The following is a 15103-nucleotide window of genomic DNA, read 5'->3' on the forward strand; positions in this document are numbered from 1 at the left end:
CAGAAAGGCAAGACATATCCAGGTATCAGGTGCTAACCAAAAATTGTAAGCATTTGTGGTTGATGTGCTATTTGAAGCAATAATTACTACGCTTTAGTCAGTCATTTATAAATAAAGTTTTCCCCTTTTCAATTTGTGGTCGAACGCCATACGTTTTATTTGTAACTCCACTTCCTATAAACAACACTAAAGTATTACAATATTAAATGTAAGTATCCAGTGGCTTTACAAATTGATAGTTTTGCTGCTCATGACGATTAAGCCCTGCATCTCTGTTGGTACCATGTCTCTTTTTAGATTATACTAAAAGACAAAACTTTTTCCCAACAACAGAGAGAGAGAGAGAGAGAGAGAGAGAGAGAGAGAGAGAGAGAGAGAGAGAGAGAGAGAGAGAGAGAGAGAGAGAGAGAGAGAGAGAGAGAGAGAGAGAAAAGTAAAGAATAGCTCCTTTTTATTAAAGTTATACTATTAATATGCATATTCCACTAATGCACTAATGTCTAAAAAGGTTAATAATTCACGTGACGTAATACTTTTTTCTACAAAATTCAATAGATGACTCTCCAAGAGCAAGAATGACACTGCATTTAAATCGTTTTTTGGGCGGGAAATTACACTTCCAGTATCGATATCGGATCGAATATCGGGTATTTTGGGTAGGAAATACTTGGTATCGGATCGATTCCAAAATCATTGGTATCGCCCATCCCCACTGGACATCATAAACTGGTGGCCAGCCAATCGTAGGGCCGATATGTTTTCTATTTTGTTGTAAAGGATAGAATTCTTCTGCTATTCACATTTAGATAAAGGTCATGAACTTGATTGAATCAAACACTTTCAAGACGTTATTGACTTTCTGCTTTATCCTGTGAGAATGAAGCGAACCGATTCTAATGGCTTCCTGACTTAACTATCCTTTATTTGACCAGCAGAGGGGGGTGCACCGTTCCTGGAAGTACTGCAATACCAGGTCGATGCGTGGAGTGGACGGAGCAAGCCCCTAATTCCATCTCCCAGTTCCAAAAATCAATTTAATATATGGTCCCCGGATAGGGGACGTATCAGATATTAAACTGATAAGAACAGATACTACACTTGATCTTAGCCAAAAGGCCGAGAAGCGATAACCTAAAGTTGGTCTGAGAAAACTACTTAAATAAAGAGACTACCAATTCAAGTTACGGTTTAAATATATTGAGTCATACTAATGCCACGTACCGACCACCGTAACAAACCTCAACTATTAAGAGTTTGGAATGATAATGCGTCACCGGGCTGTTTTCAACCTGTGCATCGGTTGCAGATTTTCGTGTGTTCGTGGAGGTTTAGTGTCACGTGGTTCACGTTGACCCAAAAGAATAACGATGAACTGAGCTCCTGATGGGAATAGCTTTTAATGACCAACAAAACGAATTGGTCATTCGCCAAAAACAATCGGATCTTTGGATACATTTCGGGACCGAAGGCAAGATAGCTGTTTGACGAACATTTTGACGGGAAAAAAAACACGCAGGAAAAAAACACGCGGCCCACTTCGCCAAACTACTTTCTGTTTCCTGCTGTGGCAATTTACATTAACCCTCGAACGCCACCATCGCAGTGGAGGTGAATCGCATTCCAATCCACGCCAGCATTTCTTAACACTCATTTGAGGAAATTACGATCGTCTTTTGTTTCCCGATTTGTGTTGAATAAAAATCTGAAATTACACATTTGAAAATAACACACGGAAATCGGATCATTTCCATTTCTCTCATACCAAAAGTACACGGACCAAGACATACAACTGTTTATACGTTCAAAACTCACACTCAAAATAGTTGCCCAATCGATAGGTGACGCTGTTTGAAATATCAGGTATCCATAATCCTGTGCGCCAACAATGTTTCAAGGAAAAAACACATTGATGAACACAAAATACTCGTTTAAACTGTCTATTTAGGTTGAGTCCTTCTAAATGTAGTAAATCTATGAACGTCTATTGTTTGTATTAGAAGGAATGGTTGCTGCAATTTCACCGATCGCCTTTTACTAAAGATTTCCGTGGGGAGGAACAATGAGAGTTCATCTCAATTTTTTGATGCTCTGCGAAAGCGGAGCCACCTTTACTTGTCAATGGGAAATAGTTAATAGTCCTGCCTTGTAGTTATTAATTCTGCTAAAGTTTACAGACCAAATTGGTTAAGCTTTAGGGACAGCTTTTGGTGACATCCACCCATTCAAATATAAAACTATTGATTATGCATTGAGCAATAAATTAATATATTTTCCACAAATTATACTATATGTAAGGAACAATAATAGGAGCCATTTAGCTATTAAAGTATTAATATAAAAATACCCTCGTAAATACCCATAAACTGATGCTTTGCTTCTCTTTCTACTGCCTCCACGCCTTTGTTCACCTCCTTTTTCTTAGAGTTGCCATCTAGTGGTGGTGGCAGCATAAGAAATGAAGTAAAAACATACCCATCATGCATTGCCTCTTTTCACCTGAGAACCATATGAATTTGTATTTATAGAAAATCTCCAACAGTACCGAAGAAAGATATATATTTCTTTTTCTGAGCAAGTTTAGAAAATGACATTCTCTTAAAAATTTGAGAACAAGGATTGTACTAAAAATTTCTGGCACAATTTCTGATTTAAAGAAAGACATTTTGATCATATTTTTTCGTATATCCTTGCTGCCAGCCGCCATGAACTTGAATCAATGACGTCATTGACCCTCTGCTTTATCCTGTGAGAATGAAGCTAACGGACTGTGATGTAAACTACTCTTGATTTGACCAGTAGAGTAGGGGGTGCAAAAATCAGTTGTATGTCTGGGTCCACGTACCTTTTGGCCATTAGTTTTTCTTTATAGTGTAGGTAAATGGAGAACGGGAAATGATCCGTGGGGCTATTCCAGAAAGCAGGTTATATGAAAGTTATATCATATACGTTCGTATCAATAACGGGTCGGGAACGTAGTAAGTACATTTTATTTTGCAATTACTAATTTGTTGAATGAAGTTCGGCAAGTAGGTGCACAGTTGCAGAGCACAGCTTGATGCACCATCGCTCAGTATGTGGCGACCATGAAATTTGGCTTCGTGTGAGGGATTTTATATTGTACAGGAGAATCAGGGGAGAGCGCGAACGCAGTCCCCCACTACCAGAAATTGTGCAGTCGAGATTCCCACATTTTGGGGAATTCGCAGGGGTCAGCACAACCGGAGTGCAATGGCTGAGCCTCACCCTGGGTGAACCATCTTCTTGATAATTGTATCTCCCCTGCCAGGTAAGTATGAGTCGTATACGTCGCCGGGGCCGACGTTTTCACCGCGCACACCATCTACAGTCAGAGGCTAATTTGGTACAAAAGTGTGAGCACACGTATTCAGTGGATGAGACAGCATTCGTAGAACTGTTAACATAGTACACCTTTAGTCATTCAAAACCAAAACATTTTAAATTAAGTAAAAAATAGATTCAGAAACATGACCATCATGCCTTGCTTCTTTTTCTACTGCCTCCACGTCTTTGTTCACCTCCTTTTTCCTAGAGTCGCCGTCTAGTGGTGATGCCAGCAACTATAATAAACCGATAAATGAAGTCAAAACATGCCCATCATGCAGTGCCTCTTTTCTCCTGAGAACCCTAAAACGGTATGAATTTGTATTTATTGAAAATCTCCAACATTACCGCAGAAAAATATATATACTTCTTTTTCTGAACGAGTTTTGAAAATGACATTTTCTTAACATTTGGAGAACAAGAATTGTACTAAAAGATCCTGGAACAATGATAGGGAAATCTCAAGCAAAAAAAGACATTTTGACCATATTTTAGAACAGTTACGTAAATTCTTGCTGCCGCCTAAGATGAACCGTCATGAACTGTCATGTACTGATATTGTACTGTGGGCCTACGTGATGACGTAGTGAAGGAGTGACGTTCAGGGAAATGAATATGCAGACAGAGCGGCAAGTTGATGGCCCTCTGTTTCATGAATAAAAGTGATTAAAGACATCGGTTCGGGTCCTGATTAAATTCAGAGTGCATTACCTAATAAAGATATAAGGTGAGCACACAACAATGGCGACGAGGATGACGTCCACCTTCTAAGGAAGAGGAGATAACGACGACGATTTTCGTGAGCAAGTTTAAGTTTGAGCTAACATGGCTAAGTCGGAGCTACAACCGTTTGCTTGCTGCACTGATCCAGCTACTCTCGGGCCAAGATGGACACGATGGCTAACATCTTTCGAGTTGTATGCTGACGGTAAAGGACTGATAATGAACGAGGATACGACCAATGCTACTAAACAAAGAAGACGCGCTCTACTTTTGCATTTGGCGGGACAGGACGTGCAGGATGTTTTCTTCACTTTACCAAACACGGGTGAGGTGACCGACTGCGCGGCAGCAGTAAGGACACTTGACTCCTACTTTGTTCCCCAAGTGAATGCAGCGTACGCGCGCCAATCCTTCCACAAGTTGTTCCAAAATCAGGGAGAAACGGTGCAACAGTTTGGTACACGTTTACGTCAGGCTGCGAAGGACTGTGACTTTCAAGGAGACAAGGACAATCAAATTAGAGACGCTATCCTGAGCAGATGCTGTTCTGGATACGTGAAGAGAAAGCTTCTCGAGGATGGACCTGGTTTGACTTTGGCTCGCACGTTGGAGTTGGCATCGCAATGTGAGCGAGTGGAAGAGCAACTAGCAGCAATGAATGGGAGCAGTATCAAGAAAGAGGGGGAAACGATCAGTCGTATCACAACGAAAAAAGGAAAGTTCACAAGGCCAAAAGGTAAATTGAAGAATTGTGATGACAATAAAGCAGAGAAGCAGTGCTACAGGTGTGGCTACACTGACCACATGGGTAAGGATCCCAAATGCCCAGCACGTGGACAAACATGTCATAAATGCAACGGTAAGGACCATTTCTCAAAAATGTGTCGTACCAAAGGACAAAAGAAGCAAAACGTTAATGCTGTAGAGACTGTGCACAATGACTACGCATTTATGGTGAAAGACTGTGAAATGCCTGAAAGACTAATATTTTGTGTAGGGGGAGTTGAGTTAAAAATGTTAGTAGATTCTGGGGCAACGAGTAATGTCATGGGAGAAAATGTTTGGGAGAAGCTAAAAGCTGAAAACATAAAATGTGAATCATATGTGCCCAAAGAGCAGAGAAATATGTATGCATATTCCTCAACCCAGACACTATCTGTCAAAGGTGCTTTCAAATGTGTAATCGAGATAGGTGACAGGACTGAAGAAGCTGAATTCATTGTGATTAGAGGTAATGGTGAACCACTCCTTGGTAAAATGACAGCTATTAAGCTTGGAGTACTAAAAATAGGGGAAAACGTTGCAGCAATCACAGATGTTAAAAGTATTCTGCAACAACAGTATTCAAATGTGTTCAAAGGAGTAGGTAAATTAAACACCAAACAAATCTCACTGTACATAGACCCAAATGTGAAACCAGTCGCTCAACCACTGAGACGGATACCCTATCATTTGAGGGATGCAGTCGAGAAGAAAATCAAGGAACTGATGGACATGGACATTGTGGAGAAGGTTGAAGGTCCTACTCCCTGGGTAAATCCGGTAGTGATTCTCCCAAAGAAACATGACAAAGACCTTAGGATGTGTTTAGACATGAGAAAAGCTAATGAGGCTATTGTGAGGGAGAGATACCCCCATCCCTACAGTGGATGAAATACTGCAAGGTCTGAATGGTTCTGCAATATTCAGTAAGCTTGATCTCAAATGGGGCTACCATCAGTTAGAGCTAACCCCAGAGTCCAGAGAAATAACAACGTTTGCTGTGCATAATGGTGTTTACAGGTACAAAAGACTGATATTTGGAGTCTCGTCCGCTAGTGAGCAATACCAGCACGAGATAGCCAATGCACTAGCAGGCATCGAGGGTGTGGAGAACATCTCAGATGACGTGATCATCCACGCTCCAGACCAGGTGACACATGACGAGCGCCTGCACGCAGTCATGAAAAGACTTTCAGAATGCGGATTAACACTGAATGTGGAAAAATGCCAATTTAACATGGACAGACTTGTTTTCATGGGCATATTGTTGACCCAGAAATGCATTGGACCAACTGAGGAGAGAGTGAGAGCTGTTAAGGATGCCAGAGAACCAAAAACGGCAGCTGAAGTGAGAAGTTTCCTAGGACTGGTAGGATTCAGCAGTAGATTTATACCCCAGTTTGCAACGCTCTCTGAACCACTGAGGAGATTGACCAGGAAAGAGACTACATTTGTGTTTGGACCAGAACAAAAACGAGCATTTCAGACTTTAAAGACTGAACTAGCCGGGGCAGGTACTTTAGCTTATTTTGACAAAGAGGCTCCTACCGGAATAATCACAGATGCAAGTCCTGTAGGGTTAGGCGCAGTGCTTGTACAAAAACAAGATTCTGAGGAGGTACCAGTGTGCTACGTTAGTCGTAGTCTGACAGATTGTGAACGCAAATACTCACAAACAGAAAGGGAGGCCCTAGCATTAGTTTGGGCATGCGAAAGGCTACATCCATATGTGTACGGACGTAGGTTTGACTTAATCACAGACCACAAGCCATTAGAAGTCGTATACAGTAAAAGATCCAAACCATGTGCTCGTATAGAGCGATGGGTCCTCAGACTTCAACCTTATGACTTTCGGGTGGTGCACATTGCAGGAAAACAAAATATTGCTGATTCTTTATCTAGGTTGTTGTCAGACACAGGGACAAAAGGAATACATGAACATGAATCTGAAGAGTATGTGAGATTCATTGCAGTTAATGCAACACCAAAGGCGCTTACCACACGAGAGGTAGAAGAAGCCTCTGCTGTAGATCCAGAGCTGACGGAGGTGCGAAATGCAATTGAAATTGGACACTTCGAAAAATGTAAACAATATGCACCCATTGTAAATGAACTCTGTGTGATTGGATACATTGTGTTACGTGGAAGCCGCATAGTTTTACCAGAAAAACTCAGAGCAAAAGCACTTGCATTAGCTCATGAAGGACACTTAGGAATTGTAGGGACAAAACAACATCTCAGAACAAAAGTGTGGTGGCCTGGCATGGATAAGGCAGCGGAAAAATACTGTAAAGCTTGTCATGGATGTCAAATAGTGGCCAGACCAGATCCACCTGAGCCTTTGAGGAACACAATCTTACCAGATCGACCATGGCAAGACGTGGCTGTAGATCTGTTAGGACCACTACCAAACAATCAGTCTATATTTGTTTTAGTAGATTATTACAGTCGCTACTATGAGTATGAAATAATGACGTCTACAACCACGGACAGAGTTATTGACTGAATTGAGGACATTTTCAGTAGGCATGGACTACCAGTGACGATCAAATCGGACAATGGACCACAGTTCAAATCTGACTTCTTCAGGGAATACTGTGAAACAAATGGAATCAAACATGTGAGAACACCACCAAAATGGGCACAAGCCAATGGAGAAGTGGAACGTCAAAATGCATCACTGATGAAGAGAATCAGGATTGCACAGGCAGAAGGGCTGGACTGGAAACGTGAACTGAGGAAATATGTAACTATTTACAGGAGCATTGAACACCCCACGACAGGGAAAAGTCCAGCTGAACTTCTTTTCAACAGGAAAATGAGAGGAAAGTTGCCTGACCTCTCTGAGTCCAAAACAACGGCTCTAGATGTTCGTGACAGGGATGCTGAACAAAAAGGGAAAGCAAAGCTTTATCCTGATGAACGACGAGGAGCCCAGTACTCAAATGTGGACATTGGAGACACAGTACTGGTACAACAGGACAAACAGGACAAATTCACAACACCATTCAATCCAACCCCACATAGAGTCGTGAGTAAAACTGGAAGTCAAGTGGTAATTGAATCCCCAACTGGAGCTCGCTACCACCGGAATACCACTCACGTGAAGAAATACCAATCATATGAGAATACTGAAGGACATGACACACCGAAGACTTTTACTGAAGGGGAGGAAAATGTACTGAGCAGAAATGTGGACAGTTGCAACCAGACACCACAAGAGGAAGCTCAGGAACCTGAAATGAGGCCCCAGAGAGTCAAAAAGATACCAGCAAAGTTCAAAGACTTTGTGACAAAGTAAAAGTAAAGGGTTGTGTCTGAATATATTGTTCACTGTTTAAGAGAAAAAAATGTTTATGGGTTACATAAGAAAAGTTAGACAATACAATGTTGGGTTAGCAAAAGATGATGATGTAAATTACATGGTCAATATTAGTATGTGATGGTACAGTTTATTTCTAAGGAAAGGGGGGATGTCATGTACTGATATTGTACTGTGGGCCTACGTGATGACGTAGTGAAGGAGTGACGTTCAGGGAAATGAATATGCAGACAGAGCGGCAAGTTGATGGCCCTCTGTTTCATGAATAAAAGTGATTAAAGACATCGGTTCGGGTCCTGATTAAATTCAGAGTGCATTACCTAATAAAGATATAAGGTGAGTGTCAGGGTTTTCCAAAACTATCTTGATCATATGATTATGTTGGAATGTATGTAACCAGTAATGAATAACCTTGGTAGATTAGTTTTATGCTTATGTTGGTGTGTAACCAGTAATAAATAACCTAGCTTGTTCCATCCTACACAATGTCGTAAAACATCCCCTGCCCTGCTAATCTAGAGGTCAAGGGCCTTTTTTACTTGTCTATTCAGTCTATGGTCACCCCCACCCTTTTTCTCTTAATAAAGATGGTCTTGTGGGAAGCGAGAGTCAGACGTCATTCGATCATTGCTGTACGCACAGTGACGAATGGACTCTCCGCCTGCAGGTGCCCAAAACGACTAACTTGTCTCCGAGTGGTTCTTGCAAAATAAGTTAGAGTGAGCACCACTCTAACAGTGAGCACACAACATGAACTTGAATCAAATCCGATCAAGACGTCGTTGACTTTCTGCTTCATCCTGTGAGAATGAAGCTAACGGATTGTGATGTAAACTACTTTTTATTTGCCCAGTAGAGGGGGGCGCACCGCTCCTGGAGGTACTGCAATACCAGGTCGATGCATAGAGTGGACGGAGCAAGCCCCTATACCATCTCCCTGTTGCGAAAATCCAATATATACATGGTCCCCGGATAGGGAACGTATCAGATATTAATCTGATAAGAACAGATACTACACCTGGTCTTAGCCAAAAGGCCGAGAAGCGATGTACTGAAACTGGTCTGAGGAAACCACTTAAATAAAGAGACTGTGGTGTGCAAGGACTGGAGTCGGAGGCGGAGTGATAAATGACGGTGCCAACGGCAGTTGTTTTAATGACATTTATAATTAGCTTCTCTCAACCACGGGCCGACTCTTTTCCCTTCGAGATCCTAACACACACTCCTCAAACAGGAAACTCCCACACGTGTAAAACATCCCACCGGAACTCGGCAACGTGAACTTAGGTTCCGGGTGAATTATGTCAACCCACTACACAAGCCCCCCCAGAATTCACCCATAGTCAAAATCCCCGCGCCGGAAAGGAACGACAGCCCGACCACAGCGGGTGTAGGTGGCAGGGGCTGGCAGGGGGTCAAGGGTAGGGGGCGCCGCCGGAAAGACCGCTGGGCTGGACGGTCGCGTTGTCGGTCGGGCAGGTGGGAGCTCGGTCAGGTCGGAGGGGCGAGGCGCTGGGGGGCGTCCGCGGCGTGGGGCCTGCGCCAATTCCAACGTCCGGGAAACATCCACGTGGGCAGGCTTAATCCTATCAACCAAGATAGTCTCAGGCCTACCGCCGATGTCCACGACCATGCTCTTACTCCCGTGCTGCAAGACCTTAAAAGGCCCGTCGTAAGGCGGACGCAACGGCCCGCGGTGGGCGTCGTGGCGGATGAACACAAAACCCGCCGAGCGTAGGTTGGTGGGCACCCGGGAAACAGGGGTGCAGTGCCGTGACGTGGGGACAGGTGCGAACGTCCCGGCAACTTCCAGCAGGGAGGACCGCTGCCCTGCCGCCGACCAAGGCGTTGTGGCGTCTGGAATGAAGTCCCCTGGAACTCGTAGTACCTGGCCGTAGACGAGCTCAGCGGACGAGGACTGCAAGTCCTCCTTAGGGGCCGTCCTGAGGCCCAGCATGACCCAGGGAAGTCTGTCCACCCAGTTGCCATCCACCAGACTGGCGCGTAGAGCAGCCTTCATGGAGCGGTGGAACCGCTCGCACAGCCCGTTAGCCTGGGGGTGATAAGCGGTGGTGCGGTGCAGCTTGACGCCCAGGCCTCCAGCAACCACATTCCAGATCTCGGAAGTAAACTGTGCACCCCGGTCCGAGGAGAGGTCTGAAGGTGTTCCAAAGCGCGCGACCCATGTGCCAATAAACGCCCGGGCCACGTCAGCAGCCGAGGTTGAGGAGAGGGGGACGGCCTCAGGCCAACGGGTCGTCCTGTCCACCATGGTGAGGAGGTAGGTGAAACCATGGGAAGGGGGGAGCGGGCCCACAAGGTCGATGTTGACGTGGTCGAACCTCCTCTCGGGGACAGTGAACGGCTCCAACGGGGCCTTGGTATGGCGGTATACCTTCGCACGCTGACAAGCCACACACGAGTCGACCCAGGCCCGCACGTCCCTCTTCAGCCCTTTCCAGACGAACTTCTGAGCCACCAGCCTCACGGACGCTTTTCTGCCAGGATGGGACAGGCCGTGTATCGCCTCAAAGACAGCCCGCTGCCAGCCGGCAGGGACAAGTGGTCTAGGCTGGCCGGTGGAGAGGTCGCACCACAGCCTGACTCCTGAGTCGCCAACCGCGACCACCTCCAGACGCAGCCCAGTGTCAGAGTCTTTGAGCGACTGGATCCCAGGATCTGAGGCTTGGTCAGCACTCATACTTGAGTAGTCGAGCCCCAGCTGAACCGTGTGGACGACCGCTCTAGAGAGGCAATCGGCGACCACGTTGGACTTGCCGGCGATGTGTCGGATATCTGTGGTGTACTCAGAGATAAATGACAGCTGACGCTGCTGGCGGGCGGACCACGGCTCAGCCACCTTGGACATAGAGAACGTGAGGGGCTTGTGGTCGACGAAAACCGTAAACTCACGGCCTTCCAGGATGGAGCGGAAATGGCGGATCGCCAACCAGACGCCGAGTAGCTCCCTGTCGAATGTGCTGTATTTGCGCTCCCTAGGGACCAGCTGGCGGCTGAAAAAGGCGAGCGGTTGCCAGGCGCCACCAACCCACTGCTCAAATACAGCACCAACTGCGTAGTCAGATGCGTCGGTTGTGAGGGCGACCGGGGCTCCAGGCGACGGGTGGACCAACAAGGTGGCCTGGCACAGCGCAGCCTTAGTATCCTCGAAAGCTTTGATCCTCTCGGGGGCCCAGTCGATGTCCTGGTTGGGGGTCTTACCCTTAAGGGCCCCATACAGTGGGTGCATGATGTGGGCCGCCCGGCGTATGAATCGGTGGTAGAACGTAACCATCCCAAGGAACTCCCGGAGCCCCCGGGCCGAACGTGGGCGGGGAAAAGCGGAGACTGCTTCCACCTTTGTCGGCAAGGGGGTGGCCCCATTACTGCCGATGAGATGCCCAAGAAACTGGATCGACGGCACCCCGAAGACGCACTTCGCCGGGTTAATGATCAGGCCATGCTGGTCGAGCCTTGTGAAAAGGGCCCGCAGGTGTGCCGCATGCTCCTCCTCCGAGGAGCTGGCGACGAGGACATCGTCCAAGTAGACGAAGATGAAAGGCATGTCCCTAAGCGCAGAGTCCATCAACCGCTGGAAGGACTGGGCCGCGTTTTTCAGGCCGAAGGGCATCCTAAGAAACTCGAAAAGCCCGAAAGGAGTCACCACCGCCGTTTTAGGGATGTCAGCAAGGTGCACCGGGACTTGGTGATAACCCCGCACCAGGTCCACTTTGGAGAACAGGTGCTTCCCTGCTAGATGTATCGAAAAGTCCTGAACATGGGGGACCGGGTAGCGGTCGGGCGTGGTGGCATCATTGAGGCGGCGGTAGTCGCCACACGGGCGCCAACCACCGTCCAGCTTAGGCACCATGTGGAGTGGGGAGGCCCACGGGCTGTCAGAGCGGCGAACAATGCCAAGGCGTTCCATGCTGGCGAACTCGGCCCGAGCAATTGTCAGTCTCTCCGGGTTGAGCCGTCGGGCCCTAGCGTAGATGGGGGGGCCTTTGGTCTCGATGTGGTGCTCGACCCCATGTTTAGCTGTGGTGGCGGCAAAAGTGGGCCGTGTAAGGCTGGGGAACTCTCCGAGGAGTTTCTGGTACATGTCGCCCTCGGAGAGCGAACTGGAGAGACCCACATAATTCCCCTCATCGCGGACACATGCGAAGGAGGAGAAGGTTAACGCGTCCACCAGGCGGCCGTTCTTAACATCCACGAGCAGTCCGTGGGCGCACAAAAAATCTGCGCCAAGCAGGGAGAAGGAGATGTCGGCAGTGACAAAGTCCCATGTGAAACGCTGACTCCCGAAACATATGTCCACAGTCCTTGTGCCATACGTCCTGATGGGGGTGTCGTTGGCGGATGTTAAGGGCGGGCCGTGCAACCCTCCAGCAGCGTCGTCCACTGTAGCCGTCAGGACGCTTCTCTGGGCGCCGGTGTCACAGAGGAATCTGCGACCAGAGAGGGAGTCCTCAACGAACAGCAGCCGGTTCTTTTTGCCTGCGGTCACGGCCACTACTGAGCGCAGGCTTTGGCGTTTCCCGTCGTGTCGAAGTTGCAAGGGGAGCGGCACCTTTTAGCCTTGGCGCCAAAACGTGCATGGAAGTAGCACAAACCTGTGCTGGTGCGGCTGTCAGTTGCAGCGCGTCCTCTGCCAGGGGAAACGCCAGCGCTCGGGGACGTGTAGCTGCGTGTTGGGGCCAGCACACCAGGGGCGAAACGCTGGGTGGCCAAGTAGAAACGGTCCGCTTCCTCCGAAAGAGCACGCGGCTCCGTAATGGTCGTATTTGCGAGGGCCGTTTGGACGTGCGGCGGCATATGTCGCAGAAACAGTTCAATGAAAAGAAAATTCGGCTCTTCCCCACCCAGCAGGTTTAACATCATCTCCATGTGTTCAGAGGGTTTGCTGTCCCCCATGCCTTGAATAGCAAGCAGGCGCCGGGCTCGTTCGGATCGCGACAGTTCAAAAATCCTGAGGAGATAAGCCTTGAGCCCTGCATATTTATCCTGGGCCGGAGGGGAAGTGATGAAACTTACGGCTCTGGCTGCGGTGGAGCTTCCGAGTGCCGAGACAACGTGGTAGTAGCATGTGGCGTCATCCGTAATTCCCCGGAGGGCGAACTGAGCCTCCGCCTGTGCGAACCATGCACGTTGCTGCAGAAGTCTCCCAAAACTCAGGCAGCCTAAGGACGGCGGAATGCGCCATGCCGTCTCGCTCGGTATTCTGTTCAGTCCCGGAATCCTCAGCGGGACTGATGTCAGGGTCACCAGTGTGGTGTGCAAGGACTGGAGTCGGAGGCGGAGTGATAAATGACGGTGCCAACGGCAGTTGTTTTAATGACATTTATAATTAGCTTCTCTCAACCACGGGCCGACTCTTTTCCCTTCGAGATCCTAACACACACTCCTCAAACAGGAAACTCCCACACGTGTAAAACATCCCACCGGAACTCGGCAACGTGAACTTAGGTTCCGGGTGAATTATGTCAACCCACTACAAGACTACCAATTCAAGTTACGGTTTAAATATATCGACTCATACTAATGCTTCTTTTCCTGCGCATCACGTGATTCCCGTTTCTTTTTGTGGTCAGGTGCGGAAGTCAACGCTGCTGCCATCTAGCGGTGTAACGGCATATACGCTTTAACAAATAATAATCACTCGCAGGGCACACAGAGACGAAAAACCGTCCGCACTCGCACCTACGGGCAATTTGGAGCGCTCAATGGGCCTATCATGCATGTTTGGGGGAAATGGAAGGAAACCAGAGTGGAGAACGTGCACAATGCAAACAAACAGGTCAGGGAGTTGGAACCGAACGCAGCAGAGCAAGCATGGACTCACAACGACACGTTTAGAGTGTAAACGTTTCCATAGAATTGCCAAACACCAAATACTTGTTCGAACTATACATCTTAGTTGAGTGTTAAGGCCTCCTAAATTTGGCAAATATATGAAGATCTATTTTTATTAAAAGGAAATGGTTGCTAGTGTGACACCGCCTGTTACTTTGGTGAGACCAGCCCGTTTGGACAAGCCGAAATCAGTTCACTCTTGTTTCTCTTCAGATCGTATAAATCTTTCGCCTTTTACTAAAGATTTCCGTGGGGAGGAACAACAAGAGTATATCTCAATTTTTTGATGCTCTGCGAAAGCGGAGCTTCCTGTACTTGTCAATGGAAAGTAATCAAAATTCCTGCTTTGTTGCCATTAATTCTGCCATAGCTTACAGGTAACATCCACCCATTCAAATATAAAACTATCTAATATGAGCAATAAATTAAAATATTTTCTACTAATTATACTATATGTAAGGGACAATAAACAATTTAGCCATTAAAATATTTATTATTAAAGTTAATTCAGATTTGTGTCGAAGTTGTAAAGATTTAAGCCGTGTAAATGAATACAGCCATAAGTACTTCAGTACAAAAGTACTTCAGAAATACATAACAGGCTTTTGTTAGTTGAACTAATACGACGATACTGTTAATCGACTGAGTTGAATATCAGGAGTACGCCACTACATTATCTTAATTTTTATTTAACCAATTTCAAAGAACTACTCTGATCATGTCCCTCCCCTCAATGCTCCACTAGGAAGCATAGAACGCTCATCAAAAGTGGAGAATCTATGATATAAACATCATTATTCTCCGCTAGCTTCACGCTCAGGAAGGAACATCATTTCTCATCATCATAGTTGGCGAGACCGTTCATTTTAGAAACACATATCTCAAGTTAATAACTATAGAAATGATCCCTGAAAGTATAGTCTTAATTCATCAACGAGGGGCGGCGGGAAGTCATCTGCGAGTGTACCATTTTTACCCAGAGGGCAACCACGACTAGTAAAGGACTATGTTTAGATTGTAGGGGTGTAACGATACATCGATACACATCGATTAATCGATATTATGCTCTACGATTTATTGGCATCGATGCTAAAGGTAAAC

The 15103-nt window shown here is 46.6% G+C and overlaps 5 non-coding genes across 5 annotated transcripts; 1 reads left to right on the forward strand and 4 right to left on the reverse strand.

The window, feature by feature from the left end:
• Window positions 1-936: 936 nt before the first annotated feature.
• On the reverse strand, window positions 937-1128 carry LOC133145758 (U2 spliceosomal RNA). The gene has a single exon (XR_009711008.1). It is a non-coding gene; the product is annotated as a U2 spliceosomal RNA (small nuclear RNA).
• Window positions 1129-3129: 2001 nt separating this feature from the next.
• LOC133145723 (U1 spliceosomal RNA) lies at window positions 3130-3294 on the reverse strand. Its single transcript, XR_009710975.1, has one exon. It is a non-coding gene; the product is annotated as a U1 spliceosomal RNA (small nuclear RNA).
• A 5712-nt stretch (window positions 3295-9006) lies between these two features.
• LOC133145878 (U2 spliceosomal RNA) lies at window positions 9007-9197 on the reverse strand. The gene has a single exon (XR_009711126.1). It is a non-coding gene; the product is annotated as a U2 spliceosomal RNA (small nuclear RNA).
• Window positions 9198-14195: 4998 nt separating this feature from the next.
• LOC133145964 (U5 spliceosomal RNA) lies at window positions 14196-14309 on the forward strand. The gene has a single exon (XR_009711205.1). It is a non-coding gene; the product is annotated as a U5 spliceosomal RNA (small nuclear RNA).
• A 399-nt stretch (window positions 14310-14708) lies between these two features.
• LOC133145905 (small nucleolar RNA U3) lies at window positions 14709-14926 on the reverse strand. Its single transcript, XR_009711150.1, has one exon. It is a non-coding gene; the product is annotated as a small nucleolar RNA U3 (small nucleolar RNA).
• Window positions 14927-15103: the final 177 nt, after the last annotated feature.

Source organism: Syngnathus typhle, linkage group LG21 (genome assembly GCF_033458585.1).
Source record: "Syngnathus typhle isolate RoL2023-S1 ecotype Sweden linkage group LG21, RoL_Styp_1.0, whole genome shotgun sequence".
NCBI lineage: Eukaryota > Metazoa > Chordata > Actinopteri > Syngnathiformes > Syngnathidae > Syngnathus > Syngnathus typhle.